Source organism: Erithacus rubecula (assembly GCF_903797595.1).
Source record: "Erithacus rubecula genome assembly, chromosome: 6".
Classification (NCBI taxonomy): Eukaryota; Metazoa; Chordata; class Aves; order Passeriformes; family Muscicapidae; genus Erithacus; species Erithacus rubecula.
This window is the reverse complement of record NC_136688.1, coordinates 20271181-20298725: the sequence shown is the minus strand read 5'-3', so window position 1 is coordinate 20298725 and position 27545 is coordinate 20271181. Positions and strand designations below refer to the sequence as shown.

Here is a 27545-nt window from a genome sequence, read left to right as displayed (position 1 = left end):
TGAAGTCTTAATACTTTGAAGGTGAACTTTGACTTGCATATGAAAACAACAGAGATCTTTAAATCCATGTACAAAAGGGAAGATTCCTCAGCTGGTATTGCAATTAAGTTAATGGTAGATATAGGGAGGAGCAGTGTTTACTTATGTGGTTTCTAAGCAAAATATAATACTTGTGGGAAATTAGATCATACTCAAAGCCTATTGCAATTAGTGAGAGAAACCTCATTCAATTGATGAATGGGTAAGTTCATATTTTTGTAGATCTGACATAATACTTTACTGCTGTAACATGACTCTGCTGATAGATCATAGAGCACTTTACAAACTTTAATTAAATGAGTTCAAACATAATCTTGGCAAATGTTTTCAGGAATAAAGCCATTCAGCAGAATACCTATCTGAAAATAAATGAACAGAAATATGTACCTTGGATCTGATGTTTTTGAATTAGAGTGAGGCCTTGTTTGTAATTAACATTATTTTCTCATACATGCTGGTGGATATTTCTAATGCACTTGAAATTTTCCTGGTTTATTTTTGTTAGAATAGTAGTAGTAGTACATGAGAATCACAGAATTTGTTTCTGTATTGGCATATTCAGTTGAATTCTGCTATCATGCAGTTTCTCATTTCCCATTCCTCCAAAATTTTGCTTATTTTTACTTTCAAGTAATTTCAGAAATGAATATTTGTTTACGAGTTTATATTGCAGTTGAGTTGAAATCTGAAACTGCATTTGTCAACTGTGAGACGGCAGAAGTCTTAACCCAGCTCTACCATGTGCTACTTGAACAGGGAGGAACTGATTTCTTCTCTGGGTTGTGTTATATCTAAAGAGCAGATCAATAGCACTGAGTATGAGAACATGATAATATGTTGAAGTAAAGCTGTTTGATCTGATGGCAGTGCAAGTTTCAGTACATTGACAGCAAAGTGACTATTAACAGGAATTAGTGATTCAGGAAGCCCTGAAGTTAACATGATGTAAGCAAGGTTAACACATGGTGCATTATCTTTTACCAGAAACTTAGTGCTATGCTGTCCCTGCACTGCCCACCCTTTCTTAGGCAAGAGAAGCTTGTGTGTGTTACTGATAAACTATGGGAAACTGTTCAGTAGTTTAATGTTCTAAATCCAAAAGTCTTGGACCACATATAGCAAGTTCTCAGTGATTAGTAATTCACTGGCATCCATCAGTGTATTCATATTGGTTTTTATGAAATTCTTGGCTGAAGTTGTAGAGTTTTTCTTTTGGTATTAGATAAGCTTTAGTTCCTTGTAAGCTTAACCCTTCATTCTTACCCGACAAATGAACTAAGACCTATATAGCTATTTTTTAAAATGTTTTCTCTAATGAAAATATTCCAACTTCCTTTTTGCTTTACTACTAGTGGAAAAGAAAAGGTTGATAGAGCAAATGGGCAAAACATTAATTAGGGAGGGTTACAAAAGTTGCAGAGGGTTGAATTTTGCATTTGGTGATACATCTCTGATATAGTTAGCTCTTATCTTGAAAATTGCAACATGAATTCACAGTAATTCATCACACCTTGCACACACCACTTCTGTGGACTATTAAATGCATTATGTAGTCCTCGACATGCTTGCTTGTTTTGAAGGGATCTAAATTCCAAAGCCAACAGATGCTAAATATTTCCATCTTCAGAACAACATTTATGACTGTTGCTTCCTTTTCAGAAGTTTTGGATGTATTTTCTCCTGAATGATTAGTTCTTTTTATTATTCTGATACTAGAGGGAGGAAGATGCAATGCCAAGTCTGGTGCAGAACAATGATGACATCTTTGGTTTTATCAAAACATTTAACTTGATTACAGTCAGCCATAATCAATTACATGTAATTTCCAGTACATGCCCTTTAAACAATATAATGTCTAGGATCAAGCCGGATATTACAAATTAAATGAGAGCTGATGTCTGAGGTTTTCTAACAGTGATTATTTCAGAAAAGGAAATAGCAAAGAATGTTCTTACTGGCAGAGCCCAATATAAAACCAAATAGTGTAATTTTGCTTGGAAATTTATTTTATGTTTTCCTGAGAGTAAGCTATTCAAATAAAGTGGATTTGTTAAATGACATCAAGCTAAGAAATTTATGAAAACCAGTATCAAATATAGTATTGAAAACTCACGCTATGGTTGAACATTAGGAAGACACTTTTGAAGACGACTGGACTTTGATTTGAATCTTACACTAGACTTTATGATGATGAGAGGCCAATGCTGTCATCTTCCTCAATGATTGAGTAGTTTGCAGCTGCATTAAGTTTTCAAGCAGATTGAGTGGGTAGACTGTTGAAATTAAATTTACAGCACACCTGAGGAAGGTTAGAGGAATTATTTCTCTCTTCCCTCTTCTGTAAGCATCAATGTTTCTGATGTGGAAGTGCATGAGAGAAATACAGGACCTACAGAAGGCACTTTGGTATCTCGAAGCCAACAGTCAGACAAGACAAGCTGTGTTGTATCACAGAAACTAGGCAAGTTTTCCTAAGTTACATCTTCTCTTATTCTTGTGGCTGGGAGGCTTTTCTGCAATTCCCTAAAAATAAGGAAAGAGCTAGTTATGCGTGAATCATAACAAATGCCCTCTGGGCCAGAAGAGCAATGGTCAATCTGGCCTAATATTTTGTCTCTAAAAGGGTTTGTGAGAGCCCTGGGGAGGGGGAGACCATCCCCAAACCTGGATGCTTTCAGTAGCTCCTCCTCCAGTACTTGCCTCCTCATTTAGAATTTGTGGTGCTAGAGTAAAGAGAGCTAGACTTCTCCTGTTCCTAGACATATCAATCCCCAGTAATTGTTGGCCTTCCCTAAAGCTAGGATCAAGTCACCACTATGGTTTCAATATACTTTTTGAATGAACAAATACATTACTTTCTGTTAGGTGACCAATACTTAAAATAGGTGTGGTATGTTTAATCATTTGATTCTGTGGTGCTAAATATGACTTTTGGTTAAAGAATCAAAGATAAATAATTTTGTAGAAATAGTCCCTCCATAGTCTCTCCCTTTTCAATGCTATTTTTTTTCATTAGTAGAAATCAAATATTCAATATAGGTAAAATTTTTATTAGTGTCTGATGTATTCTAAAAGTTTGGCCCTGTTAGAGCACAATCCCTTCCTAAAAGCAAGTGAGTATTTGTTTCCCCCCTTCTTATTTCAGGTAATTTTCCTATTTATCCTTTATAAGTCCTGGTTTCATTAATTCTATTCTAGTTTTTCTGTTGGAATTTATTTCACACTGTTTTCTCATCATAAGTGAAAATGGCTTCACTTTGAGACCTGAGGAATATTATGTCACCACCTCTAGATAATGGATATGAGCTTTGACTCATATTTTTTATTTCCCTTACATTTAATGCATTCTTAAGGGACTAATATGCTGTATTTTTGAAGCAGCAGCTTGTTGCACTGACTCATTTCCAGATGTTCCTGAATCAGGAATGCTGCTGGTTATAGCTTCTCTCATTGTATAATAATAATAATAATTTTGAATTTTGTAAGTAGTAATAGTTAAAAAAAATCAGATTATTTTCTGTAGTGTTGATTCCTAAGTGATTTTCAGAAGCCTCTTCTGCCTCTGGCACTGTGTATTAAGATCATTATCCTACAATACACTGTAATAATGACAGAACACATGCTGTGTAATGTAAACTTACCATCCAGTTCTAGGCAGATCTTATTAGACTGTCAGTCTTTCTCAGTCACAGCAGTGGAATTAAAAAAAACAAAAAAACAAGCTATCAACATAAACACCTACCCCCCAACAAAACCCAAAAACTCACCAAAAAATCCAAATACCTTTCTCTCCCTCCTACCACATCCATCCTGAAGCAGTAAAAACTGTTCATAGCTGCCTAGTGATTTTACACTGATCAAGGTTTTTCTTCCTTTAACAGATTCTTTTTTTATTTTATCTTGTTTCCCTTGCATCCCCAAGGTAGGCCAGTTCAATCTAGACTGCATGTAATCTAGTGAATAATGTGATATCATGTTATTTTTCCTTTGAGGGGGAAATTTGTTTTTCTTCCAAAACAGTTAATCTTAAGGAGTTTAGGGGAGTCTCTGGAATACAGATGTTAGCAATGAAACATATGCTGTAATAATTCTGTATCTGACTTTATACAAAGAAGTGAATCTGCCTTTCACATGGCCTGTTTTGTTTATAAACTAGGACTACAATCAAAAACTCACTGACTAAATATTTCTGACTCTAATAATTTCTTCTTCTATGGATGTTTGTGTTAGGGAAGCATTGCCATAGCAGCCATGCAGATATTTAAGTTCCTTGTAAAGAGCTATTCCAGGCTGTGAGGAAGTACAGGCAGCATTTTTGAGCCCTAACTTGAATCTCATCTGTAGTTTCAAAGCTTCCACAGCTTTCACTGACACAACCTTGTGGTGAGAGAAGAGGGTGCCCTGGGAGAGAGGGGGGTAGGAGGGGCTTCTTGCAACATTACAGTGAATTTCTCAACATTACAATGAATTTCTCTTTCCTTTGAGTTCAAGTTCTCTTTCTTTTAAAACTCACTTACATAGACATGTTGACAGAAAATTTTCTGTTTCTTGGTGGTTCTGTGTTAGATTGTGCTTCAAGTTATGCGAACAGTTATAGAAACTGAAAGTCTGTTTCTGAGCTCATCACTATTCTGTGAGTATCATAACACTGAGATTTCTCAGCTTTGCCCTGCAGGCAAAAGAAGTCTGGGACATCAGAAAGGGATATTTGGCTGCTTTCATGCCTGTTCAGGTGACAGACAGGCTCTACCTAGGGTGCTGCTTGTTGTGACTGCCCCTTGAGATTCCTATTAGTCATCTATCTGATGAAGCAGTAGAGGGAGACAAGCATTTCAGTCTCTTCTCGCTACAAGACAGTGATGTGACCCTCTGGTTGCAGCAGCAACATGCTTTATTCCTTTATTTTGCACATAACCTTATGGATATTTTCATTTTGCCTAAAATATCACCCAGTTGATGAAGGAAGGGAGGATAAAAACGTCTTTCTCCAAATTTCATTTTTTGCATCTTGTGATCATAATTTGTTATATCATTTGCATCTGATACTTTCTTTGGACATGAAGAGAGGAAAGAAAATAAACAAGAAGTAAGGAATAAAACATCACTCATAATGATGAGCTTTTTCCTATATCCCAGTGCGTTTTTTTCCCCCACATAGGGAATGGCTTTTGGATCTTGTTATCTTGAATGTTTGATAGGTACCTTGCACTACAGAAAGAAGTAAATCCATCATCTTGGTTTAATGTCTATCCAGGAGCTGAGACACAAGGGAATGTGTGGGATTTGTAAATAGTTGCAGAGGAATTTTGTACTATTTCTTTAATAGCCATTATGTGTACAGCAATGTCTTGGAAGAAAGTTTGCTGCTGCAATTTATATATGAATAATAATATGAATAATCTGAAGGTCACTTCATCATTTATAGGAAGTCCTCCATCTGCCATGTAAATTGTATCTTAAATGTTTCCATTGAATTCTCTGAGCTGAGTGCTTTTCCTACTCTCATAAAAGTGAATTCTCACACCCACAAGGATCACTGGCTAAAAGTCATACTCCACATCTCTTGAGAATACATACCACTGAAGTGTTTGATTTGCTCTTTCTGTGACTAATTGCTAGAGGATAGGTTTGGATTTGTGCTCCTCCCCTCCACACTCTGGTTTAGTGTCTTCTCCTGGTGTGGTTCTGCCATGGCAGAGTTCCTTGCAGCTTCACTGGCTGGCACATAAAAAGAATTATGTGCTGCAAGTGCACTGCTCTAGGCTGAACAATCTAGTGGGATGTGTGTCCAACTGAACAACCTGATGGACCTGCAGTTGTAGGTAATTTACACTGAATATTTGTCAGGAATTTAATCTTTTTTAATTCCCAGTATGTTTATCTTTAATTTCAAAGTGAAGAGAATATTTGGTAGCCAGTGGGATTTGTCAATAACTTTCAATAGCTTCTTAGTAGCAGGGAGGAAACAGACCTTTTAAAATTAGGAAATCTTCCATTTGGCCCAGAGACAGGAAGAAGATGTGATATTCTACCCTGAAACAACTAACAGTGCTAGACTGAGGGGAAAACTGTTTATTATAAGTTGTTCTCTGCCAAATGGCTACTTAACATTCTAAATATCCTGAAGAAATAGGCCAGGACTTTAAGCTCTGTGATAAAATATTTACAGTTGTCAGGCCAGCCAAGGTGTATGGGGGGAGGGTGGATGGAGTGTTGTATGTGACCTAGATATAGCTGAAGTCTTGCTGGATGGCAGAATATGACTGAGAGGGGTGGTCCCTGAAGATTTCTATCACATGTCAGAACCTGGGTGGTTGTGAAATGTTTCTCTTGCTGAGATTTTCACACCTGAAAAACCACTTCTCAAGCCCATCCCAAATTATTTCCTACATCTAAATTACTTTGAGTGCTCTTATGTTTCTGTTGCATTTTACCTAATGTTTTATAAGCTGCAATAGTTAGTTACTTAGAGAATTGATTTTTTTGTGTGTTGTGGAAGCAAAGAGAGGAAAAAGATGTGGAGAGTCTACAAGACAATTGAGGCTTTAAAAAAATTATCCATTTTTCTCTCTTCTTGGAAGATTTAATTCCTTGGATTTTCTAAAGATGAAAAGAGTTCTCTTTGGGCAAGATGATTGCCCAGTGGCTACTTTTTAACGGGATGGTAAAAAGTAGAGGGCTTGTGATCTGCCATTTTTGCCAAAGATAGCTGGTTTATAATTTAAAAGAGCCCTACAGCTCCCTTTCTTCTTTTTCAGCAACTCGCTCATATCCTGCTGCAGATGAGGTTTCCACCACATGTTCAAATAGTTTTCAATCTTGTAAACTCATCTCTTTGCACACCTGAAGAAATGGAAAGGTTTGCAGGAGCATAATACGGATATGCAACAGGGTGGTAGCAGAAAGAGGAGCTTCCCATAGTGACCCATTGTTGATGGACTAGAAAGTTATGGTTAAAAAAGCTGTATTAATATTTTGGTTTGGCTTTTCTGGTCCCTGTCTTATATTTCAGTGGTGCTGAGAAGTTTATAATGTCTCTGGGACCTTTATTGCTGCAAAACTAAATGCTAACTTTGTGTATAGCAATAAATTAACATTTTCTAATACTACAAACAATATTTTCAGAAGATATAGGACTATAATCAGTTCTTATGAGTTTTTCAATCAGTATTTATTTTGCTGAAAAAACTAATACTGAAATGGTTTGTTATTAAAGTATCCTGTTCTCATAATTTCATCCTTTTTAAAAGGCATGATCTTATATTCTTATCTTGAATAGATTTACACCAAAGGACCCTGAAATGTGGGGGAAAGGAAACAAAAATAAAATGTTGAAATTAGACCATCTTGCTTCTATTTTCCATCTGGCTTTTTGGTTAATAATTAATAACTAATCTTTTGCTTTTGGGGTTGTTACCCCCCACAAAATAACATGAACTTCTTTTTTCCCTAAGAAATTCAGTACATAGAAGAACTTTTATCTTATCCTTTCCTTATATATGGAAGCAACCTAGTGCATCTTATTGGGCATGTACAGCATCAGAGTATGGTTCCTAAAGGGAAAAAATGCACCAATTTTTTCTTTGATTATTTTGGATTGAATGGAAGATAGGAGAACAGATTCCACATTTTCTCAAGTGAGAACTGTGTTGCTTTGGTGAAGTTTGATAGACAGTAGGACAGTAGTTTCTACAATTATTTCAGTTCCTTAAAGATTGAGTACCAACTCCATTTGTGTCCTAACTCCCAGAAGTGTGCAAAATTAACTTAATCTGGAATGTGATGTAAGTGCGTACTTTATAACTTCACGTATCGGTAGTACAGTTGAAAGATCATAGTTATTCCTAAGCAATTTTACATTAAACAGGGATGCTTAATGAGGTGTCTGTTTTAATCTTAGCTTTTTAGGTATGTTTCAGTCACTTGTGTTTGAGCTCTTCTGTCAGAAGAGTATCTTAAATTTATACTGGCCTTTGGGTTTGCAATTTACTTAAAAAGTTCTATATTCATTCAGAAAGAGTTTATAATGTTTATAAATTATGATGTTTGTATTTTTTCTTGAATAAGAATATTAGGCAGATATAATAATATAATTTTGTATCATTATTTTCATTTCTTTAATAAATAAATGGGATTAAGAAACATCTCAGAAGTACAGCTACAGTGTAACTATGGTCTGTATGCTGTATACTCATCTTTTCAGCTGCTATTTAACTATAACACATCAAATGATCTTTGTGGGTCCCTTCCAAAACAGAATACTCTGAGATTCTGCAAAATATTGGTAATATGTATTTCTAGATTGTTGATCAGTTTTGGTCCTTCATAATCAATAAATGGACAGAGTTTAACTGAATTGAATTATGTTGAATTTGTCTTGTAGGCATTAATTCAACTCATAGTTTAAAACTAATAGTCAAGCAAGTTAAATGAAAATGTTAGTCTCTTGGTTTATAAAAACTCTGCTTGTATTCTGATATCTCTGTTTGAATTCTGATCATTTTGCAAAAGATGTAGATATTGTAATGTCAACTCTTTGACTTTTGCATAACTTAGAGAAAAAAAAATCAAGGGTGTTTATGATGCAGAAACTGTCAGAAAAAAAAAAAAAAAAAAAAAAAAAAAAAAAGGAATCCAAATGCTGCTCAGTTGTTTCAGATAAAATTTCAGGCTCCAGTGAAAAGTAAATCCCCAGATTATCTCTACCTAATACTAAGTAAAGAGTGATAAGATTTTCAAAGTTGGGGCAAAACATATCCATATGACAGAAATCTACGTCTGTCATATCTCCCAGGTCTTCTGGGACTGGGTGAATTTAAGACAGAAGACGGTATGAAGGATCAGATGAAGGCTCAGGAGACAATAGGATTGTTGGGGATAATGTGAATAATGGGATTATGTGTCTCAGTACTCAGAAATTCATGCTAGGATACCCAAAGTATGCTGTGTGTCCTGGGCCAAGAACAGAGTCTGGATTTCAGCCAGATGCTGGATGTTCAAGGGACCAGGGGTTGGAACTCAGCCTGAGAGCCTGCCCCCAAAAAGGATACATAACCAGATCTGTGGAGTTAGCATTGTTTGTCTTAATGCATTTCTGGCATTTTTCTTTCTACTTCACTGGAAGAAGCTGGATATAATATCCCTTACTCTCCCTCTGGTCTAACAGGAAAAGCTAAAGATAAACAAGGTTGAGAAATGGCTCAATTGTCTGTAATGAAAAAAATGCGCTCAGTGGACACTTTCATTTTACAGCTATTACCCTTAGGGCCTTCCTTATTCTCTCAACTCGCTTTTGCTGATGATTAAAGTCTTGACTGATCATTATTCTCTGAGGTACTTTTGTAGGATTTATGGCTTTGAAGTGGTTGTCACATATGCCACTAAAGTACTTCACTCCTTTTTTTTTATCCCATCCTGACACCTCCTACAACCGTATAGGGTTTGTCTTTAATGGAACCGGAATCATAGCAGCTTTACCAGAGAGAAAGGGTTTGAGAGCAATTTAGTACAAACTCTTAAAACTCAATCATGGTGTTTCAGATCAATATTTGTGGGTAAATTTTTGTGAAAGTGTGTTCTGTTTTTTCTTCCACTAATATTCAAATGATTAAATCTTGATTAAATATGGAGTGGAATCTATGTTTTTGTTTTGGGTGCACAGCATAAGAAGGTAAAGAATTTTTAAAAAATTTTTACTAAAAAAAAAAAAAGCCTGAGTATTAAACTATGCCTTTATGGAGTTACTGTAGGAACAGAGAAGATTATTAAGAGGTGCAACACCATGTCAGTGGAAGATACTTCATTTGGGAGCCAGAGCAATTCAGATGTGAAGCCAATAAGCTGAGTCCCAGACTGCATAGTTCTGAGGCAAATCCGGAGTGGGAGAACTTTGTAGGTCCTCATCAGCCATGATCAAAACCATTACTTCAGAAACTTAGATCAATGAAGTATAAAATATAAAACCACCATTGAGTCAATATTCACTGTATGAACTGAGCTGGTTGAAATACTAGAAGTAATGCAAAACTTCTGGTCTCTTCGACTGAGTGAGAAAAACTCAGGGGTATGAAATAACTGATTTGGAAAAGAAGCTATAATAAAGAGAAATTTTAATGTACTCTAGATTCAAGTTTTTCACATGAAAAACAGTTGAAACAGAGGCTCTGTCTCCTCAGCAAGTGGAAAAGAAAAGATATTCAGCCTACAGGACAAATAAAAGTCTGCTGAGGTCAAGACAGGAAGTGGCATTTAAAAAACCACTATTGTTAGGGTCCCCTCTGTATACATCTGTGTGAGAGTTTAGCTAGATTTGAACTCCAAAACTGCCTGACATTGCCATTTGAGAGAAGAAAGGAAGCACTGTGGTTTTGATCTTATTTTGCTTTATGCTTTTGTGATAGTCACACTACGAAGCAGTTATTCCAGTATAGTTGTGTTTTCTGTAGTGGCTGCTCAGTAGCTCCTCTGTTGAGCTGACAAAAATGTTTTCTGATGGACTCTGGTGTAGGGTGTTGAATCATCTAAGTTAAACCAGAAAATTTCTTTCAGATGCAGTAGGGCTAATGGTCCTTACAGAATAGAATCTACCACATGTGAGTATTATCAGCTCAAGTGGGTGATGATGACGTGTTGGCTTATCCTCCTGGGAGACTAGAAAGCAGGGCTGCCGCTTGGCTTTTACTGTGTATTGGGAAATGGGGTAGCTTAAAATAAAAACTAATGCTTAATATCACTAATCCTAAAAATGAAAACAAAGAATAGTTTAAGGAATTAATCATCATGATGTTCAAAACAAGAATGCCATGGCTGCTATTGCTTGTGATCTTAGGTGAAGCAGTAGACATATTCTTTCCCAGAATCTATTTATCACAGTTTTGCAAGCCACCAGAGTACATTTTGTGCCAATCACAGGTCCTTAAATCACTCTCCAAGACTATCTAGCTGTTTTATTCCTTACTGGGAAAAAATATACAACTGTGAACTGAGGGACAGGGAAAAAAAAAAGGGGCGGTTTGTGTCCTGATCTGATACTAGAAAACCTTTTAAAAAGGTCTTGTTTTACTGACTGCTTAGGAATGACATCTTTAGTTCTGTCAGTTTCAGGCAAAGGACAGGAGAGAGCATTAAGTGTTTTCTTGTCAAGTGTCATACTCTAGATACACTGGGTAGAGCCATTAAGAGGTGTAATGTCAATATAGCCTCTGTTATCCAAGTTTCCATCTCAAATGCAGAGGTAAGCTTCTAAATACTACAACTGATCTAGGTGACAGGCTTTACCTTTCTCTTTTAACACAACCTCCTCTCCATTCTTCTCACCTTGTTCCCTGTATCAAACTGTCTCCCAAGATTTCAATTTTTTTCCTTTTCTCTCGACATGCTGTCTGCCATTGGCTCCCCAGTAAATGAAGCAAGGCTCCAAGACAGAATCTTGCAACTAACCTGCAGGCCAGTGTATCTGCTGTAGGACTAGAGGCACCATGAGGTGGCCAGCCAAGAGGCAGCCAGCCACTTGGACTAGGTGGATGCCATCTGGCTTCCCTGTCAGCACCTATCTATTTGCTAGCCAAAATACACCAGCTCTCTGACTGCTTAGCTGTGCTCCCAGAAGGTAAGTGCTGCTGTTTTAACTCACATGGAAAGCTCAGTGTCTCGCACAGCCTATCTGATTTGGATTGTATTTTATCTGTAGTATGTGGCCTTTTGTTTTCATTTTGTTTATTTGGGTTACATTTAGGGATTGCTCTTCGGAATAAACTGTTTTGTCATTGTTTTCTGAAGAATATTCAGCAGTTCAGTTTCTTTGTTGCAAGTCAGACATTCATGCAAGACACTGTAGGCTGTTTTCTCCTTCCCTTTCTCAATAAGTTTTTTATGAAACAACCAACCACAAAACACCTATTAGATATTCAGAGGGTGTGGGAAGAGACAACATAAAAAATTCTACATTACAGCTTCTCCTGAACATCAAAAACTATTGGATTCTTTGACCCAGGCAATTTAATGAAAGCTGTGGCACTGTACCCTTTTTGTCACAAAGGACCTGCAAGTACTTTTGATTGCTCTTGTAAATGTATCTTTCTCTAGAAATGGTGCCTGTGCTTAACATTTTTAATGTTAAATAGCAAAGGTCAAGAACAGAAAAACTGCAGTGAAGGTAGTGTGTGAATTTCAATCTGTGATTTATTTTATGTCCTTGGAAAAATTAATCTTCTATTATTTGACTTACATTGAATCCTGAAACATTTTGTTCTTCCTCTATAAGCAACCTAACTTAGCTTATTTTAGCTTTTTATTTTAATAATACTAAAGCATTGATTTCCAGTTGATTTTTCTAAGCATAATCACTTACATGTGTTGGCAGAAGTTAGTTGTTGTCCCTATGTGATGAATGTATGCACAAGAATGGAATGAGAGAGTCAGCATGTATGTGAGGACATGCCAATGGCATCATATATCATGGGGTCTGTGTTTTTTCCCTGTGCAAGGATTGGAAAAAACAAGGTGTTATTAGTGTCATGATATAAATATCTCATCATAGCAGAAGTGCAGTGCTATGTCTAACTGCAGTGTGTTTTATGACAAAAGATCCATGCAGCAGTAATCCTCAATAGCATGGTGGTTACCAGGAATTAATGGCTAGATTGTTAGTTAATTCCCTAGGTAGGAGAAAACACATTCATTTGTGTCCTACCTTGTCATTAATATGGTGATGACTGTTTTTGGGAAAAAGGCTGTTCCTGTTAGAATCGTAACCACAATGGTTATGATAAAAATCAGTCTGTTCTTGCTTCTTGTGTTTCTGAAGTCCATTTAATCTGTGCATTAGTTTTGGAAAACTGATCAAGAGGTAATGACGAACTTTGTGCTTAAAGGAAAAAATCCCAAAACTCCTCAGTAGAAAGACCTTCAGAAGGACATTGGAGATATGCAGAAATAATATTGTTTAGATAAGTACTGAAATTCTGAAGGAAAAAGAAAAAAATAAGGTTGGGCCTAGCTGAGTGTCCTAATATAGTCTTCTCTCACTGTCCCTGAAGAAATTAGATTCAAATGATTTTGGGTTTTTTGGCCCTATCTTGTTAAATTCATCAGTTTGCCTGAATTTAAGGGATGCAATTGCACAAAACAAACTCTCATATGTGTGCTCCCTTTATCCTAATTCACAAAGTTTCAAGGACAGTACTAGAATCTGGATGTTTTCTAGGACAGATTAGGTCAAAATGGTATCTGTCAGTACCAGGATCTAGGGCTTAAGAGGTCTGGGATAGGACCTGGAGAACTTCTGCTCATTGAACTCAGCATTTTGCAGGTTAGAGTTTGAGTTTTATGGAGAAGCAATGCTTTGCAAGGAGGAATAAAATCCCAATATAAATGAGAAGGCTACTCTGTTAATATAGGATTTGAAGTGATTAATGCATTAGATGAGAAATAATTCTATTTCTGTATTGCTGTTAATTTATAATTTTGAACAGGTTTAATATGATAACAAGTAAAGACAGCTGATGGTGAGAAATTAGGAGAGAACATTTACCTAGCCAGCTCTATAAAAGTTGTCTACTTAACATTAAAATACAGTTGGTTAATATGTTTCTGAATTACAACAGCTGGTATAAGTCCTGTGCTATAAACTGTGTTCTTCTGCTATTAAATTACCCTCTAGTCCCCTTGTTACTGCTCTCTTAACTTTCCTTTACATGAGGATGTGCTTAGTAACAGTTGGGTTTCCTTCTGTGAAGGAAGAGGAAATAGATCTTTTATCAGGGAGCTGTAGCTTTTCCCTTATTTTCTGAGTGACTTGTTTGTATTGGAAATGTTTGTGATTAGGGCTAGGGTTGAGAGAGTCCAAGAGCCTACAGCTCCAGGAGCTTCTGGGCTGGAAAAGGCCGCAGCATGTCTACTCCTACATTTTATCTGATCTGGACCACCCATGGTGGTGAGGTTAGGCTAGGGTTAGGGTAGTGGTGACTGTGGTGGGTAGGTTAATGTCCCCTTACAATGACCTCTTCTCAACCCTTTAGAACTTTTCCAGGTTATTTCAGCATCTTATGTTCATTTTCAGCATGCCTTTGGAGATAAGTGTAAAATAAACCTTTGTCTCTTTCATAGAAAGTTGCCTTACCCACTCTTCCTCTGTTTCGTTTCTTGAGTGTTAATATCTAGATTCATTTTTAGAGCATTATTGGATATTTTAGTATTGTTTTAACCATGTCAGAAAACTAAAAATTTCATGTTTCCTCATATATAAAACTTAAAATAACTACTAACCCAGAAAATTATGTCAGAGAAAATAGGAGAGAAATTGCTGTCATCATAGCAGTTATCTGCTAAATCACCTTAGCTTATGCTTGCAGATGGAGATAAGCAGTTCTCCATGACCATTACAGCATTCCCATTAATTGTTTCTGCTTATTGTCTAAAAGTTTTGTTTGACAGCTGAATGTTTCAGTTTCCTGACAGCTAATAATAAGAATTAGGAAAGTGGGGACTGGCATTGTGCTCAGAAAGCCTTGCAGAGCAGTGATCAATCTGCCATGGGGAATACAGACTCTGCTGTTTTGGTACTTAAGGGACCATGATGATTCTGAAGGGAAAAGGAAACCACAGGGACCCTTAATATGGACTGAGAGTCAGTTAATGGGAGAACAGATATGAAGACCCTGATATTCAGAAATGAAGAGTGTGAGGATTGTGTGGTGGGAATGAAATGAGGAAGTTAGAAGTACAGCAGAGGACAAAAGACAAACTGAGAAACTGATGCATCTGCTTGCATTTTTGGGCATAAAGGTTATTCCTGTTTTGGGAAAAGGGACATGAGTGGCATCAGCAGTACTGGGATGGCTGAGGATAAATATGAATAGGCTCTTAAGAGAGTGGAGAACAGGATATTTGCAGAGAAATACAGGGCTTGCAGAAATTTCAGGCTTCCTCCATCATAAAAAAAAGACTAGAGAGTTATGACAGCTATTAGTTATACATTGTTATAAGAATGTGCCTAGAACATAGGAAAAGGAAAACAGTGATTGTATGGACCTAGTTAGAGCCCTTCCATTTTTTTGTTACTTATCTTGGGAAGGGAACTTCTGTGGCTTTTGACAAGGAAAAGATCAGGACAGAGAACAGAATTGCTGGGATAGCAGGGAGCATGTCAAGGAACCACTGTATATTAAATGAACTTGGCTTTTGGAAGTGCTGAATGTTTAATTTCCCTGAAAATGTTTGTCAAATATATAATTTCTGAGTGTCTCTCAAACCATAATGGGTTTATTTCTAAAGGATACACGGATTGCTTCATCACTGCTTTGATGCAAAGATGCCATTCGTCCTACACTTGTGTATGTTTGGTGTCTTATTTGTTGGAATGAAGATTTTTAGTGATGTCCTGCCTTGGAAAAATTCAAGGAGACATCTGGAAATACAGGTTGGAACATTCATTTCCACTTTGAAAGTCTGAGCAGGAGGATTAGCCAAGGAATAGAATTAAATCCACCTATGTTTGTGGATTAGAATTTGAATGTCTGGTAAAGCACAGTTGTAAATTACATAAATCAGTGGTCATGATAATGTAGTGATTTATATATTATTGCTACCATAAAAATTTTATGGGGCTGGTGGTGTAGTAGTGTTTTCTGACTTTTGACAACATTTGAAATCGAAAAGAGTGGAGAGACACAATCCAAGTGCACAAGTATTTTATTCTTAATGCTTTGCATGTTTTACATGTTGCAAACTGGAAAAAGAATTCAGTTCCCCATGGCAGATGCTTTGCATTTGGAAGCCTACTTTTGAAAAAGTATGCTTGGAAGGCTTTTGGAATGACTTTTTATTCATACATTACCTGATGTCAGTGATGTGTGTGGTACTGTCAGTTACCCATCTCTCTTAGGATCAGGAGCTTGGATAGCTCATTTCTATTGGCATTTTAGTGATTCTTCTTTTCTTTTAAACATCTGTGAGTTTGGCTTATGAAGCTGACCATTCAAAGTTCCAGCCGTACCTAATGTGTTTTGCATTTGCTCCCCCTATTCAAAACCAGGTTCTTAACTGGGTATGCAGGTTGCATTTATCATACCATTACATATTCAGACTCACATTTTTTACATCCTTAGTGTCTGTAAGTTCACAATATTTCATTTGGAGGTGGTATTACTCCCTTTTTGTAGTATGCAAATGACACTGAAATCTTTGCAGTGAATCTGTGCATGGAGTAAAAGAGTATTTCATTTAAACATGAAAGAGAGGGTGTCAGGGCTTGACTTGGGTTTGCCAATTTTAATATATTTAGTTTCTTTTAGAGATAGGAGTTAGGAGCAAAGACAAGATAGGCTTAAAACTTAAAAGGGTATAAGAAGAAATTTATTAATAGCACACACACACAAAAAATCAGAATAAGATTTCTAGATTATTCCCTCCTCCCCCTTCCCTCATCTTACACATTTCTTAACAGCAACATACAGAGAACACTTTAGTCAGTTATTTACTTAAAAAATAATTTCAGTTTACTCTAGAGAGAAAAGTTTCCTTTTTGGTTTAAACTTAGGGGGTGTCTTCACATTCACAATCTGCGTCCACCCGGGGAATAACTGCAAACTGTGAATTTCCTCTCATTCCCACAGTCCTTCCAGAGGTGTGTTATGGGTTATGCTACACTTGGGGTACTATGTTTAAAGGCAGGCTGGTGACAAACAAAATTTTCTTTATCTCTTTTTCTATTAAAGCTCTCTGTCCATATTTCCAGTCCCAAAATAGAGAGTGCCCCATTTCCTTGAGGTAAAAGGTCCTCTTTTCAAGCACTTAAATGTCCCCAAGTATATTTCACAGTTTAAAGGAATTTCAGTGTAGTCTCAATACTCTCATAGCCCACAAAAAAAAAAAAAGGTTTTCAGCTACTTATCAGTGGCAACTCTTCGATCTCTTCAAATCTGGAAACTTAGCTTTCATTTCACTGACTTTAGTAAACTTCTTGCTTTATTCCTTTCATTCTGGGAAGCTCAGGAGATCTAGAGTCTCATCCAGGCATTAAAAGATTTAAACTTGTATCCAGAAAGTGTGAAGGAACTGGGCCAAAGCTGCGCTGGGAAAAACGTGGCCGCTGGGACCATATGGAAAAGGTTGGACTTCTTTCTGCCACAAGGTGATCTGGGGGCCTCTCCTCTCAGAACAGGGGGAAGGGAGAGCCTTTGGTGGCTCCCCCATCTCCCGAAGGGCCGAGCTGAGCCGAGGGGCCGGGCCAGGCTGTGCAGCGCCAGGGCCCCGGCTGGAGCCCTCCTCACTTCCCTGGAGCCAGAAGTCAAAAGAGACCGGACCAGCCCCCAGCAATGTGATTTATGAAAATGAACCAACTCTCTCATTGGCCACCTGGGATGCCAACCACCAGATCAGCCCTCCGACTGGGCTCCGCAGCCCCCAGAGAGGGGACAGCCCTCTCTTTTCCGGGCTCTGTGCTCTTCCCTCAGGCAGCTCTCCTCCCATCCCTCCATGTGAAACCAGCGCAGAGGGCCTACATCCAGTAAATTCAGGCTGGGGTGTGATAGATGAGACCCTATGATTCTTCAGGGAGGTTTACATAATTATTAGCAAAAGCCTCCTAATCTTCATGAAAAGAAAGTTATTGCAGGGAGAGGTTTTTGGAGACTGCAAGGATGGCAGCTTCATCTGAACTGCCTCTAAAATCTTGTGGGAAATGAAATAGCCAGCACGGATTTCAAGTTGGCTTATTTTCCAGCATTTCTAATCTGCTTACTTCATTATAGGGTTTGATACAATAATATACTTTTCTTCAGTATTGCAAGCTGCTCACTTACAATTTATATTTTGGCATGAGAAAATAAAGGAATGCTGTCTTAGCTGTCCCATCACATGAAAAGAAATTGAGATTAGAGAGGTCTGCTTAGAAGGTTTCACAATAACATAGAGGCAAGAGCTATATTAATCATGAAAACAGCAACATAAGGAAACAAAAATGGGAACGAGTATAAACTTTTCCCTATCCTTTCAAAATAAACTTAGTAAATCCAAATTTGGGTATTTTCAGTAAAACCTGGAGCTCTACAACAGTGGAGTTGATTGACCTTTGACCGGTCATTAACCTGTTCTGACAGTGGAAGGCAGCAATAGCCAGAGGCATTAAGATGAGAATGGATGTTAAGAACGTTCAAGCATAGAGTTCTGTTTTGAAGAAAGGAAGGGAGAGATGTGCTGTCTTTTACTGTGTTTGTATCAGGAACTACACAAATAACAGTAGCTATTCCTGCAAGTGTGTGTGACCTGTAGGAGTAGACCAAGATAAGCATGGTTGAATAACAGAGAAGTGACCAGGAGCAATTGTAAGTGAAAATTGGTTGAAAATCAGGATTTCTCTCAGTTCTGCATTGGGTGGGTTTATGACAAAACAAAAAGAAACAGAGGTTTGTTTTTATCTTTTGAGAGTCTATTTATTGGATTTTGTCAAAAGTAGTGGCCTGCAGCAATCTGAAACCATGTGAATTCTGGTTTAAATCTCTTCCTTTCCTGTGCAGAACAAATCTAAAGATCCTTTTTTAGTTAATTTGCTAAATTATTTATAAGCTATCTGGTCTTGAAAGGATGTATAGAAATTTAGTAGTGAGTACCATTTGGCCAGTTTATAACTATGCTTTATATAATTCTAGATTTCATACTTCCTACCCAAACTTTTTTGCTTCTAGATTGCAACACGGTAATAATTTTGATGCAGTGCCTTTGAATGTGGCATTGAACATATTTGCTCTCAAATGTTCATATCTGTTAATCTTATCAATCTTTAGATTCTCCCCTTCTCTGCTGTCTCTCTCAAAGAGCTTCCTGGAATGCCATTGTGTTAAACCTCATTTCAAAAGTAGCCAACAGCCTTTGCCACGTGTTAAGGCATTGTGCTTCTTTCTGACCTTAGTTCACAAGAGCAAGCATCATATAGAATTTGTGCTACTTAATTGGTATTGCTGCCTGTTGCTGTGTTAGTATGGGCTGGAAAGCAGGTCTTAGCAGGTTTTCATTGTAGCAAAACCCATGTGGGTTACATTCAAGGGAGTTTCCTAAATCCAGGAGAAAGAAATTAGCTGTTGGTTAGTTGTGGCTCATGGTGATCTAGAATAATTATTGGTTAAACATATATAATCAAATTTATCTGTTTTGGTGTTTTAAAGCCCTGTCTTTTTGAAAACACCTTGTGAGAAGATGTGTTGACTGCTGTATTGAATTAGTTGCAGTGTATCATGTAACTTTCTATGAAATTCAGTGAGGGGGAAGTTGTTGGCAATGTCATACATACTCTTTTCTTAGTTAGGAGTATTTAAAGTTGATTTCAGTTGCATTGCAGATTTGCCTGGCAACTTGCTCTTTTAATTGGTTGTCGATTATATTTTAAATCCAAAAATGAGTTTGAGTGGCTGCTTACATTTACCATACAGGAAGAGATGAGTCCCATATATATATATATAATGTAATCTGGGATCCTCTTTTCTGCTCCTGCTCTTTAATCATGGAACACATATAAGACAGCCTTCTGTCAAAGATCCTGAGTACACATTATAAATGAATATTACCCTGGACAGTCATAAATATCATTCTTAGCTTTTAATGCGTAATTAACATTGACTACTAGCTAGTAACACAGCTGCATAATTATACCACATTTTAAGACTATTTCTGTCTGCTTCAGCCACAGTCAGGCAGTTAAAATATGGCCAGTTCTTTGGGGTTTGGCACAGTAATTTTTAGCTACAAATTCCTAGTGAGTTCTTTAAAAGTCTAATTAGTAACAACCATTAGTGTTGGCTTATTACACTGGTTTAGACACTAAATAAGCAGACTACTTTTGTAGGGTAAAGTCTTAGAATGTGCTGAGAGTGCCAGCTACAAGTGTTCATTTTGTTCTTCTTTCTAAATCAGAGTCCCTTTAGTTACCCAGGGGTCTCAGTGGCTGAACCCAGTAATGCTTAGCTCTGTTGGGTACCACACTGCATCCATGTCCTGATCCCCTGTGGCCAGGACACCCCACCACGGAGGAGGATCTGAAAGTCCTCCCTAGATCACATATTTGGTGGTGTCCTGTGTTAAGTTGTCTGCTTACAAGAAATGCACACAAGAGAATGATTAGCTGAGCCTGCCCATATGAAACCTGGCTGAGGTTTGGTGAGAAGACTCATTTGGGAGGGTACAGTGCAGTTACTTTCCTGAGTTTGTCCTCAGGCCTGTCCTTGAGTAGTTCGTTGGGTCACAACATGAAATCCAGCCAGGTTCAAAGGAGCAGAATACTGACTGCAGTGTGATATAAAGTGTGCAAGTATACAGTTGGAAAGCTGATTTTTACCCTAGAACTACATTTCTGTACTTTAGATGCCTTAAGGGCACTACAGTGTTGTGTAAGTTGAAAGGACATTGTGTGCCCTTGTTTTCCCATGTACGCATTACCTTGTGTGAATATGTTGGTGTTGACCCAATTTAACATTAGAATTCTAAGAGATACTTTCCAGAGGTTTCAGTAAAAGAACAGAGTTGTAGCAGGATGCATGGATTTGTAAGTATTTATTCCAAGAATCATGGAACAAAAAAGTGGCATACACTGGAGAATGATATTTGTGCACTGAATTGTAGGTAAAGCCACTTTATGCTCAATACCATCATTTTGTCAATACAGTGAGCAGCTGTTATAATTTATATTGTGTATGTATATTGGTAGCATATTTCACATTGAGTTTGCAAATTGTGCACAGATTATACAACATAGGGTCATGGAGATCAGTGAAGGTCTAGGAAACAGCAAATATTTAAAATGCTATTTGTCTTGTTTTCAAAGCATTTTATGTAGTACAGTCAAAAAGGGTGTATGACTTTCAATACTAAATGAAAGTGTAATATTTTCAATGCTGCTTAGGACTCCTTCCTGCCTGCTACTTCTAGCTAATTGTGTTATTAGAAACAATTATCTTCTGTCTTTTGGGGCTTTATCTTTTAGTGACCAAAAGTCTCTTTAATTTATGTTTTTAGGTTCTTCTCACAGTAGTTATCTGTTTTGATCTCTGGTTATTAATTGAAGAGCTGATTTCCAAAATGATTAAATCTTATTCTGATTTGACTTTATGTAGGAGTTGGTGGCTATTGAGTTACTGTTCCTGTGTGTAAATATTTCTTTGAGATTTTATTCCACTCAAATCACTGTCGAATGTCTATATGCTTTGAAGGTTGTCAGTTTAGACTATCTATTCATCTTTGTTTTGTGCAAGGAATGCTTTTAGATCCTTACAAATGGTAATGATGAATCATAATTATCAATGTAGTTTTGCTAAGGGATTTATTGGAGATAAATTCCTAGTATGTAGTTGAACTTCTTATGTTCATACAATTACTGTTGGACTTACAGGGACATTGGAGTGAGGAGTTATATAACATACAGAGTTTTTCTGGTTTTTTGGAACACTTCCTTTATTATTCCTTAAATGTGGCAACATGTCTGTTTCTCACCACACCCTGGAATAACTGTGAAGAAGGGCAATGTGTTTACCTGAGTTTTTAACTGGTCTGCTGTATCTTGGATTTTCTAGCTAGGATTTCTCATTTTTTTCCCACATCCTTCTTAATTCTATAAACTCATTTCTTGATAGTGCACTTTGTCCTTTTTCTTGCTTTATTTATCCATAAAAGTGATGAGAGTGACTCCAGCAGGAACACTGTAGGCATAATATATCCCAAGTTCATCACAGAAAGCTGAGGCAGTGGCCTTGAAAGACATTTACTTCATTTCTGTTCACTGCTATGAATCCAAAGAATTTTTGTTGCTGTGAAACTGTTTGCTAATGCAATCCAATAACTGATATTTCTGGCATGAATTCATCTTTGCTGGAAATAGCCCCTTTGCTTTCAGTAGAGCTATTTTAGGGATGGATTTAGTCATCTAGCTTGTTAAATTATATCCCTTTCCTTTCCTTGATTTCCTCCTTTCCCACAATGTGAAATCTGTAGTCTTCTCTCTTGGGTCAGCATTTTATTTTCAATGTGAGATATATGTCCTGGCTCCAAGGCCATAAACCATTCAAACAGCTTCTATTATATTAAGGATTATCGTGAAGTATTTATTCTACCACCAGTAGGAGGGAGTGGAACACTGGAAGCCTACTAATATTTGTTAAAATGTGTTCTTTTGCATGAAAGAGATAGGATAATAGTATGCAAGATTACATTTATTCTGCACTGTACTTTGAATTTCAAGAGATATAACAGAAAATCAGGAGGGGAAGGAGATGAGATAAAATGTGGATTAAGCAGCTGTCATCCAACAGACCTGAGAGCATTGGAGTAGTAGCAGGGAACTGCCTTATTGTGAGTGATTTTGTCCATGTAAATTCTTGGCTTTTCATATCTGCAAAACTCTTTTGCTCGTTCTGCTAATGATTTCACTCTGGAAATGTGATCTGTAAAGGAATGGGTGGGGATAATTATGAATCTGAGCTTTTGTCAGTCCTTTGAAGCAGGCTGTTCAGTGCATTTCAGAACACCCTTCTGCATCTACCTCAAAAGAATTTGAATTCCAGAAGAACAGTTTCATATTTTGTGCCTGAATTTCCCATAGATCAAAACAGCATTGCAACAGTTATCCAGAAAACTATCCAGACCAATGAAATATTGTCTTGGGTGTCTGAGGCCTCTCTTTTATTAGACTGGGGTTTTTTTCCAGTTCTGAAGAATGCATGTCTAAGACTGAGTCACACATTTGCAAATATATGGAATGTTAAAACTGAAGTATATGAAAACTAAATTATTATACTGAATATTGAAATAAGTAGTTAAAATATTCTGGAAGACGTACAGATTGATTTTGTTGGTGGTGGTTTTTTGCTTTTTTTTGTCTTCTCCATACAACTTTGCTGAGAAGGAGTGTCCTTCTGGGTCTTTCTGGCTTCGATAGCAACTGTATAATCTGTACAAAACATAATTGATGAATTTTGGCATGTGAATGTAAAAAGAGAAGCACCAGTTACTGATACTCTGTCCCTGTGGAGAAGCTTTTGTTCATATTTCAGGACATGATATGATCAGTTTCAAGTGCTTATGATAAAACAATCTAAAAATGGGATTACAGAGGACAGGCAGTGTTTCCTTGCTTTGTTTGCCCACATTAATGACAGCTTTTGAGGACTTACACTCCATCAAAGTCATTTCAGAGACCAAGCATTGTCAGCTATAGAGGCTGTGCAACCAAGGGATGAGATGAATAGGACAGAATTCAGAAGGAAGGTGAAGAAGAATTAGTAAAACTACACTACACATAACAAATAAATGTAGTTCGTGTCCTCCTGTTTCCTGCTGCCCAGATATTTCAAGGTGCAAAATATAAGTTCTAAAGAGGGCTTTGGGAAGATTTGGACAACTGGCAAATTATTAAAATCTGTGCAAAAAGCAAAAGGCCTTGTGGATAAATACGTGGAGGAAAGGGCAGCGTAACTTGTGTAAAGTGAATCCCTCTGTACAAAGCATCAAGCAGGGTAATAAGAGAATTCCTTGAATGATTGAATCAGATTGAATCCGATTTAAACATGGGAAACACAGGGAAGGAACAAATGATCAGGTCCCTAAGTTCAGTGGAACTGAAAGATGTTTGTGCTGGGACAGGGGCTGCCTAGCATATGAAAAAATGTACAACTGGCTAGAGTAAGAAAGCTTCTTGTTGGCTATAAACATAAATTGAAGAACTGCAGAAGGATTTTACACAATTTGGTAGCTGCATAATAAAGTGGGAAGTGAAATGTGGTGTAGGTAACAGATAAATTTTCCACATGAAAAATGTAAATTTTGATGTTATATGTGTAGTGATGAAAGCTGAGATGATTTTTAGTAGTCAGAAGAAACATTTGTGAGGTTATACAGCAAAAAGTCCCTAAAGGTATCAATCTGCTCATGATTTGTATTCTGATGAGGCCAACTCTTGGCTACTGCCTGAACTCAGATGGAGCACTTGGGATAAAACAATATGACAAATCTTACTGTTTTCTCTTATGGTACAGTAGAATAAGTAAAATATCATCTGACTTTTTTCTGCAGTCTAGAGAAAGCACATATGCTAAAGAGAAACTAATTTTCTCTTTGTCTGTTCTGTACCACTTCACATTTGTACACAATAGCATTTAATATCTTGGATTTGGGAACTTTTTGAACAAATTACTATGTCTAAAAAACTACTATGTTTTACTCACAAAATTTTGCCTCAAATCTACAAGTATTTTATTCTAGTTTGTGGCCATGCAAATATTTTAAACCCCCTATTTTATTCTCTATTTTATTGTTTTTTCACTGTTTTTAGCATCATGCTTTTGGTATCTCCATCATACCAAAAGAAAATGTCCTTTTGAAGTGTGCTCAGCACTTTGAAAGCAGGGCAGGAGGGAAGGTCAGGAGTTTCATCAGGTATCTGCTGAGATCTGCCTGTTTAGAGACTGAAGAGTACCGACCAAAAAACTGATGCTTTTCCAGAACTAGTTTTTTCATCCAGCTGGTTTGCTAATAGGCATCAAGAAAACAACATGAAGCAATAATATCAGGTTTAGGTCAACAACACTTTTCTTGAGCTGTGCTTGGTGTGTGAACAAAGGAATTAAGAAGTCAGGTGTAATGCAGATACCAACAGGGCTCAGACCCGTCTGTCACCTCAGCACACCTTTCATATTATTCCATGGTTGGAAACACTAGGACCTTCTGCGTGCCCTGTAAAAGCTGCTGCTGCTCCCTGATCTGTTTTCATTCTGTACTGTAAGGCATGAAATCATAATTTCAGATAATTTCAGACTCAGCAAGTCTGGTCACTTGGAATAAAATGCATGACAGATCAGAGTAGTTGAAGTATTAATTATCAGTGCTATTAATTGCAAATGCAGTCTCTTCTTCTCCTTACCTTTTAATACATCCCTGTTTCTGTGATTGTAATAGTCATTCATAAATATAATTTATTTTTAGCAAATGATTTTCAACAACTAATGACATGAAATGAACCATTGAAAACGAGCAATTTATTTGCTTCAGTTATTTGTTATTCACTGCTTGGGGTATATCTGGTCTGTACATAATGTGTTATTATTTTATCATAGATGACTGAAAATTTTTAATATTTATTAATGAATTTTTAATTTAGAGAATGGTGATATAGATTTGATTATTCTGATTTCTGGCATTTTCCACTCTTTTTTATTAGCATAAAATTTTTTAAGTTATCCAGTTTAAATGCAAATGTAAAAAACCTGGAGGTGCACAGTTCTACAGTGGCAGACATGTAGATAAGTGGGTAGAGAAGATCACTTCTGAAGAGGTGAAGGAGTTATGACTGGGAGAAGTGTGTGCAGGGCAGACCTTCCACCAAGGGAGTCCTACACATTGACAAGAACTCAGGTTTTAGACTATGGAGATTTACTTCAATATCTGAGTTTGTATTTTATGTCCAGTGGATTTGCACTAGTCTCTGCAATGCTGCTAAATCATACCAAGAATATCTGTATAAAATGCTGTGTTTGATCTTTTATTCTACCTTCTCTGTCCTATGTTTTCTTTTTCTTGATGCTATAATTTACTATATATTTGTAAATAAAATGAGGGTTAGACTTACCAGGTCCTTGTTTACTAAATCTGCTAACTTACTTTATCTGTAATATGATAAATGCAAGATTTGGTAGAATATCTGCTGGATTCAAAATGGGAAGAGATTTTTTTCTTCTGCTTGCATTGAGGTGCATAACGTGGTGAGGCCACCATGTCTGCAGTAATCCTGGAAAACTAACTTACAGCAGAAAAACTTTTTGGTGATGTGAGAAACATTATGTTAGAGGCAAAATGATAAATGATTCCTTCTCTGGTGTGGAGGAAAGACAGGAAATAGAGATCAGTATTGAGTCATCAGATGCCTTTTGAAAAAACAAATCAGTAGTTGAACAAAAAATTAAAGGAACAAATACCCATGACATTCAGAGGCAAACTAGGGAAATGAGATCTAAATAAAATTACCACTATGCAAGTAGTAACTATACATAATTTATAGACAGCCCAAAGAAGCATAAAAAATGATGTCCTGCAATGGCCATGTTAATCGACAATTTTGAAAGGTTGCTTTGATCTGCATCTTTCATCCATATTCGCATTATTTTGATAGATAGTAATGTTAAAGGTGAATGTCTTAGTGAGATTTCATTTGCATTTGAAGCAGTCTTGCACTTTTGTCTCCTTTTCAAGCTTCCCAGCAATCTAATTTTTTTTTTTTCTTTTTATTTTAATGTTAAATTTATGTGTGCTAAAGCTAATGGGATATTAAGCCATTTTAAACCTCTGGAATGTGAATAGAGAAGATTTTCAGATGTTAATTGAAATTGGAAAATGTGATTGAATAGCAGAAGGCTATTGTTAAAGTTAAAATAGGTCTAATTTAGAGAGAATATTTCTGATAACAAGAGGAGTTTGTGCATAATGATATTCTCTGGAGAGTTGTACAGACCTTTGGCTTGTGCAGAGGAAGCCACATGCAGAGACACGATAGGATCTTCTCCTACTGCTCTTGAGATTTCTATGTTGTAAGTGGGAATCTGGGATTAGCTGGGAAGTGAGATTTCACTTTTCTACCAAAATGCAGAGTGAGGGGGCTCCTTCCCCCCATTACACCTGGAGCGATGTGCTAATTGAAAAAAGGAACTGTTAACCCTCTCACATCTTTGGCTGGATGTTGGTGTGTTGCTCGCTCCTGGGAACGGTGGATGAAGAACATTACTGTATCAAACAGAAAACTCAGTGCTAATCCTTTCCTTTACTCTTTCAGGATTTGTGTGTGTGTGTTTTAATTGGAACTGCTATGCTGTGTCTTCCAATGTCTCCGTAGTGAGGACTCAGGTGGGAGATGCAAATGGTTCAAACCTCACTACATGCAGTTTACAAGTAATTGTGTCAAGCTCACTGAAAATTACCAATATATGCCAAATTAGCACAAAATCGATTTTTTTTTTAAAAAAAATTGTTTATTTTTAAAGATTGGAAAGCTCCAAAAGAGGCAGTAGCAGCAGCAAAGTTTACTATTTATTATGAGCAAAGTCACACAAAATTATGGGTCAGCATGCAATTTCTGGTACAATTGTGTTCTCCATTTGCAAACTGGAGGCTTCATTATGCATCAAAAAACAGCAATAAATTAGGTGGGTGACTGCACTGAAATATTAGAATGAAAAGATGTGTGAATCTGGGAGGTGCAGTGGGGAAATACACATTATAAAATAAATGTCTCCATTTTAATATTCCCATCTACTGTCCTTATGGTGATACCATTTGGTTCTTATCCTCTTTTTTTTTTTTTTTTTTTTTGATCTTCATACTTTCTTGACAAAAATGAGTATTTGGAAGGATGAAATTGTAAAAAACCCAATTTGTCAGGCTGTGCTCTGCAAGCTGTAGTCCCTGCAAACACTTTGGGTAGAAGGTTAACTTTCAAGTCTTTCTGCCCTTGAGCATTGCACCTTTTAATTTATGTCCTA

The 27545-nt window shown here is 36.9% G+C and overlaps 1 protein-coding gene across 7 annotated transcripts in view; it reads left to right on the top strand.

Annotated features, from left to right (window-relative positions):
* Positions 1-27545, top strand: part of LRRC4C (leucine rich repeat containing 4C) — a 490319-nt gene that overhangs the window by 144519 nt on the left and 318255 nt on the right. For 2 of the 7 annotated variants that reach the window (XM_079308667.1, XM_079308655.1), the window contains exon 2: positions 11448-11647. The exons of the other annotated variants lie outside the window; for them this stretch is intronic. The gene's annotated coding sequence lies outside the window, so the exon portion shown is untranslated. The remainder of the gene's footprint in view (positions 1-11447; positions 11648-27545) is intronic. 7 annotated transcript variants of the gene reach the window in all.